This window comes from Mesoplodon densirostris, chromosome 3 (assembly GCF_025265405.1).
Source record: "Mesoplodon densirostris isolate mMesDen1 chromosome 3, mMesDen1 primary haplotype, whole genome shotgun sequence".
NCBI classification, from domain to species: Eukaryota; Metazoa; Chordata; class Mammalia; order Artiodactyla; family Ziphiidae; genus Mesoplodon; species Mesoplodon densirostris.
This window is the reverse complement of record NC_082663.1, coordinates 36865929-36873169: the sequence shown is the minus strand read 5'-3', so window position 1 is coordinate 36873169 and position 7241 is coordinate 36865929.

Here is a 7241-nt window from a genome sequence, read left to right as displayed (position 1 = left end):
AATGTACAGTACGGGATTTATAATGAATGTGAAACTGCTTGGTAAGCACCAGTCTAAAAGCACTCTACAAATTTCAGTTATGACTCATATCAGTAGTAAATGCTTGATCACATATGATTTAATAAGAAGAAAATGTACGCACACACACTCCTCGATCTACATTTCAGAAAAGCCCTCACAGCCTGTAAATATTTCTAGCAAAATAATTTTTCTACTTCTGTTTCTGGCTTGCTTTGAAGCCAGACTTTTAAAATAATAATACAGTAGGGAATTCCCTGGCGGTCCAGTGGTTACGGCTCCACACTTCCACTGCCGGGGGCCAGGGTTTGATCCCACGAGCCACGTGTCACGGCCAAAAAAAAAAAGGAATTGGTAGGTACAGTGGAAACGCCTTTAGTAAAATCTGTCAGCTTTTCTGGTCACATCATTTATAAAATAAAGTGACCACGATGTCAAATTTTGAAATAAAATGATGAGACGATCATCATAATGACAAAGATTTCCTATCAGTTTTCAAAAGTTCTTACACTGATTCAAATAACAATGTGTTATATTTCCTTTACACTGTATGTTGTCATACACCGGCTAATTTTTCTCCTAGGCTTATTTTCTAGGTATTTCTAATCAGGTGTCAGCCTCCAGGCCCAGCAGCTCATTTTGAAGGTTCAAAAACAGGGTAATGTTACCGGAGGGCAAAGTCTATGGCCTCAGGCTTCCCTGGTGGCGCAGTGGTTGAGAGTCCGCCTGCCGATGCAGGGGACACAGGTTCGTGCCCCGGTCCGGGAAGATCCCACATGCCGCGGAGCGGCTGGGCCCGTGAGCCATGGCCGCTGAGCCTGCACATCCGGAGCCTGTGCTCCGCAGCGGGAGAGGCCACAAAGGGAGAGGCCACAACGGGAGAGGCCACAACAGTGAGCGGCCCGCGTTTACCGCAAACAAACAAACAAAAAAGATCTCCTCAGATCCCTGGCAGAAAGAGACCACGCAGACAAGAAGTGGTGTAACAGTTTTAATTCTGAAAGAAACTTTAGCTTCACCTACGCAAAGAGAGTAGGCCTTTCAACAGGATGCAGTGCTCGATCGCCTCGTGTTCCTGCAGGTTCCAGAACTTCTTGGCTCTGTGTCCTTCCTGGGCCTTGCTCAGGACTCCAGGCTTGCCTCTCTCCCAGTGCCTCGCCACAATGCTGTCATTACCAACCCCAACTAGATAAGCACCTGGAGGGCAGGAACCTGCACCTTATTCTTCGAACTCCCAGGGCTCAGCCCAGTACCTGGAAGTTTTACGATAAGCATTTGTTGAAGAAGGAATGAATTAACTTACCAACTGATTGATCGTTACATTCAGGTATGATCTATGGAGTAGAGGTAAATGTTATTTATAGACACATAACACTATCCCAACATATACTTGAATTATCTCAGAAAGCTTATTTCAGTCCACATTTCCAAGGCCTGGGCTACCTTCTACTGGCCAATAGTATTCCTGGCCCCGCCTTCTTGTGTAGGTGAAAGCTTAGCCTGAATTCCACCATCCAACTGAGAATTGCTACAGTATTGCTTAGAAATCCAAAGTCTTCAAATTATAATGCACTGGTTAGAGAGGGAAACAGGAGCTCTCATTCATTGTTAGAGGGCATAGATTGGTACAACTGCTTGGAGAACAATTGGCTATTAAAGTACAAGTGTATGTATCCTTGCTACAGTACTGCTTAGAAATCCAAAGCCTCCAAATTATAATGCACTGGTTAGACAGGGAAACAGGAGCTCTCATTCATTGTTACAGGGTATAAATTGGTACAATTGCTTGGAGAATAATTGGCTATAGGTATTAAAGCACAAGTGTTCATATCCTTTGCCTCAGCTATTCCACTTGAATTTACCCTGCACGTACATTCACAAAGGTATACGTATTTCTAATATAAAGATGGCTAGATAGATATTCACTGCTGCATTGTTCTGTAGGAAAAAACTAGATATTAATTAATTAAATGCCCATCAGTAGGGACAAGTTAAATAAGTTACAATACATACATATATAAAAATAGTGGATTATTTGTGAAATAATTCCTTGTACTTGTGAAAAAGAATGAGTTATGATATCCGAGATACATTGTTAAGAGGTCAGTAGAGTTTACATAATGTGATATCAGAAGTATAAGAAAGAGGAGGGGGCTTCCCTGGTGGCGCAGTGGTTGACAGTCTGCCTGCCGATGCAGGGGACACAGGTTCGTGCCCCGGTCCGGGAAGATCCCACATGCCACGGAGCGGCTGGGCCCGTGAGCCATGGCCACTGAGCCTGCGCGTCCCGAGCCTGTGCTCCGCAACAGGAGAGGCCACAACAGGGAGAGGCCAGCGTACCGCAAAAAAAAAAAAAAAAAAACCAAGAAAGAGGAGGGTATACCTGAGAAACTGGCAATATTTACTGCATTCGAAGAGGGGAGTTGTTGGACTGGGAACCAGAATGAGAAAAAGCTGTGTATTTTTCACTATTTACTCTTTTTATATGATTTACCTTTTTTTCATGTGCATGTATTTACCTTTAAAGAGAAAATTTAAAATATGTAATATGTTGCCATCTTACACAATTGGTATACAGAAAGTTTGCTTTACTTTTGGTTATACAGGGAGATTGCCACACCTGATTGTCTAATACTAATGGACTGCTTTTAAAATCAAAAGATAATTAGGGACTTCTAGTTAAATACAGAATTTTATGCTTTCATTTATATCTATTTCCTTCCAAACCCCCACAGTAGGAACAGGAGGGAAAAAGGCATAAACCCATAAGGACAAACAGAGTAAGAGAGGTAATAGCAGGTGTAAGATACCAACACATCTGGGGGAGATGGAAAGCAAATTGAGGAGTAGTTAATGACTCTGCAAAGACAGTGAAGAAAACTGCAAAACTGGACACGCCAATGAGATATACCTTTCTGAACGCTCAAGAGACTTCAAACTATAAGAGACCAACTACCTCAAAGTTTGGAGGATTGAAGCAGACCAAAAATGGGGATTGTCTGAATGTAGAGCAGTGAGACCCCCAACCCCTTTCCTCCTCAGAGCCAGTTTGCTACTCTCTCTGCCCACTCCCAGGCCAGCTCAGGAGCACAAGGCACAGGAGAATCCATTAGCTCAGATCCAGTTATGGGATCACTGTTTCCCTCTTCTCTCTGCACCCCTAAACCCTTGAGTTTCCAGAATAAAGGGAAACACGTATATAATCTGCCAGGCAGGGGATTCCTCTTTTGGTTAAAGAGAAAAGACCGCCTGAAACCCATATTCGGAGGTTCTCCAACCCAAAGCCCGCCTGACCACCTACTGTGCAGTCCTCCAGGTGCCAGTTTCACTTGCAGGCAAGGAGCTTCCAATCAGATTTATGTGCCTTCTGCTTAGAATGAATGTCCAGCCAAGAGGCCAGACACCTGAGGAAAGGCTCCACAATGAAAGGAAGAAAGCATACCTACCCACCTCGGCTGCTCGCCCGTGGGGTGAGGCAGGGATTCCGTGTGGCTGACAGGGTCTTGGTGCACTGGCCACATGTCAGGCCTGAGCCTCTGAGGTGGGAGAGTCGAGTTCAGGACATTGGTCCACCAGAGACCTCCCAGCCCCATGTAATATCAAATGGCGAAAACTCTCCCAGAGATCTCCTTCTCAACACTACCCAGCTCCACTCGATGACCAGCAAGCTACAGTGCTGGACACCTGATGCCAAACAACTAGCAAGAGAGGAACACAACACCACCCATTAGCAGAGAGGCTGGTTAAAATCATAATAAGTTTACAGACCCCAAAACACACCACTGGACGTGGTCCTGCCCACCAGAAAGACAAGATCAGGCCTCATCCACCAGAACACAGGCACTAGTCCCCTCCACCAGGAAGCCTACAAAAGCCACTGAACCAACCTTACCCATTGGGAGCAGACACCAAAAACAACAGGAAATACAAATCTGTGGCCTGCAAAAGGGAGAACCCAAACACAGTAAGTTAAGCAAAATGAGGACACAGAGAAATACACAGCAGATGAAGTAGCAAGGTAAAAACCCACCAGACCAAACAAATGAAGAGGAAATAGGCAGTCTACTTGAAAAAGAATTCAAAGTAATGATAGTAAAGATGATCCAAAATCTTGGAAATAGAATGGAGAAAATACAAGAAACATTTAACAAGGACCTAGAAGAACTAAAGAGTAAACAAACAATGATGAACAACACAATAAATGGAATTAAAAATTCTCTAGAAGGGATCAATAGCAGAATAACTGAGGCAGAAGAATGGATAAGTGACCTGGAAGATAAAGTAGTGGAAATAAATACCGCAGAGCAGAATAAAGACAAAAGAATGAAAAGAATTGAGGACAATCTCAGAGACCTCTTGGACAACATTAAATGCACCAACATTCGAATTATAGGGGTCCCAAAAGAAGAAGACAATAAAAACGGGACTGAGAAAATATTTGAAGAGATTATAGTTGAAAACTTCCCTAATACGGGTAAGGAAATAGTCAGTCAAGTCCAGGAAGCACAGAGAGTCCCATACAGCATAAATCCAAGGAGAAACATGCCAAGACACATATTAATCAAACTATCAAAAATTAACTACAGGGCTTCCCTGGTAGCGCAGTGGTTGAGAGTCCTCCTGCCGATGCAGGGGACACAGGTTCATGCTCCGGTCCAGGAAGATCCCACGTGCCACGGAGCGGCTGGGCCCATGAGCCATGGCCACTGAGCCTGTGCGTCCGGAGCCTGTGCTCTGCAACGGGAGAGGCCACAACAGTGAGAGGCCCGCGTACCGCACACACACACACACGAAAAATTAACTACAAAGGAAAAATATTAAGGGGGCTTCCCTGGTGGTGCAGTGCTTGAGAATCTGCCTGCTAGTGCAGGGGACACGGGTTCGAGCCCTGGTCTGGGAGGATCCCACATGCCGTGGAGCAACTAGGCCCGTGAGCCACAACTGCTGAGCCTGCGCGTCTGGAGCCTGTGCTCCGCAACAAGAGAGGTTGCGATAGTGAGAGGCCCGCGCACCGCGATGAAGAGTGGCCCCTGCTTGCCACAACTAGAGAAAGCCCTCGCACAGAAATGAAGACTCAACGCAGCAAAAATAAATAAATTAAGAACATTTCGTAAAATCTTAAAAAAAAAAAAATGATTACTGGATAGTTGGATAAATAAATAACAATTAAAAAAATATATATATATATTAAAAACAGCAAGGGAGAAGCAACAATTAACATACAAGGGAATCCCCTTAAGGTTAACAACTGATCTTTCAGCAGAAACTCTGAAAGCCAGAAGGGAGTAGCAGGACATATTTAAAGTGATGAAGGAGAAAAACCTACAACCAAGACTACTCTACCCAGCAGATCTCATTCAGATTTGACGGAGAAATTAAAACCTTTACAGACAAGCAATGGCTAAAAGAATTCAGCACCACCAAACCAGCTCTACAACAAATGTTAAAGGTACTTCTCTAGGCAGGAAACACATGAGAAGGAAAAGACTTACAATAACAAACCCAAAACAATTAAGAAAATTGTAATAGGAACATACATATCGATAACTACCTTAAATGTAAATGCATTAAATGCTCCAACTAAAAGACACAGATTGGCTGAATGGATACAAAAACAAGACCCATATATATGCTGTCTACAAGAGACCCACTTCAGACCTAGGGACACATACAGACTGAAAGTGAGTGGATGGAAAAAGATATTCCATGCATATGGGAATCAAAAGAAATCTGGAGTAGCAATTCTCATATCAGACAAAATAGACTTTAAAATAAAGGCTATTACAAGAAACAAAGAAGGACACTGCATAATGATCAAGGGTTCAATCCAAGAAGATATAACAATTGTAAATATTTATGCACCTAACCTAGGGGCACCTCAGTACATAAAGCAAATGCTAACAGCCATAAAAGGGGAAATTGACAGTAACACAATCATAGTAGGGGACTTTAACACCCCACTTTCACCAATGGACAGATCATCCAAAATGAAAATAAATAAGGAAACACAAGCTTTAAATGATACATTAAAGAAGATGGATTTAATTGATATTTATAGGACATACCATCCAACAACAGCAGATTACACTTTCTTCTCAAGTGCTTAGGGAACATTTTCCAGGATAGATCATACCTTGGGTCACAAATCAAGCCTTGGTAACTTTAAGAAAATTGAAATCACATCAAGTATCTTTTCTGACCACTACGCATGAGACTAGATATCAATTACAGGAAAAGATCTGTAAAAGATACAAACACATGGAGGGTAACAAATACACTACTAAATACCAAGAGATCATGGAAGAAATCAAAGAGGAAATCAAAAAATACCTAGAAACAAATGACAATGAAAACACGATGACCCAAAACCTATGGGATGCAACAAAAGCAGTTCTAAGAGGGAAGTTTATACTAATACAACCCTACCTCAAGAAACAAAAAACAGGGCTTCCCTGGTGGCGCAGTGGTTGAGAGTCTGCCTGCCAATGCAGGGGACATGGGTTCGTGCCCTGGTCCAGGAATATCCCACGTGCTGCGGAGTGGCTGGGCCCATGAGCCATGGCCGCTGAGCCTGCGTGTCCGGAGCCTGTGCTCTGCAATGGGAGAGGCCACAGCACTGAGAGGCCTGCGTACCGAAAAAAAAAAAAAAGAAGCAAGAAACAGCTCAAATAAACAACCTAAACTTATACGTAAAGCAATTAGAGAAAGAAGAACAAAAAACCCCAAAGTTAGCAGAAGGAGAGAAATCATAAAGATCAGATCAGAAATAAATGAAAATGAAATGAAGGAAATGATAGCAAAGATCAATAAAACTAAAAGCTGGTTCTTTGAGAAGATAAACAAAATTGATAAATCATTAGACAGACTCATCAAGAAAAAAAGGCAGGAGACTCAAATCAGTAGAATTAGAAATGAAAAAGGAGACGTAACAACTGACACTGCAGAAATACAAAGGATCATGAGAGATTACTACAAGCAACTCTATGCCAATAAAATGGACAACCTGGAAGAAATGGACAAATTCTTAGAAAAGTACAACCTTCCGAGACTGAACCAGGAAGAAATAGAAAATATAAACAGACCAATAACAAACACTGAAATTGAAACTCTGATTAAAAATCTTCCAACAAACAGAAGTCCAGGACCAGATGGCTTCACAGGTGAATTCTATCAAACATTTAGAGAAGAGCTAACACCTGTCCTTCTCAAAGTCTTCCAAAATA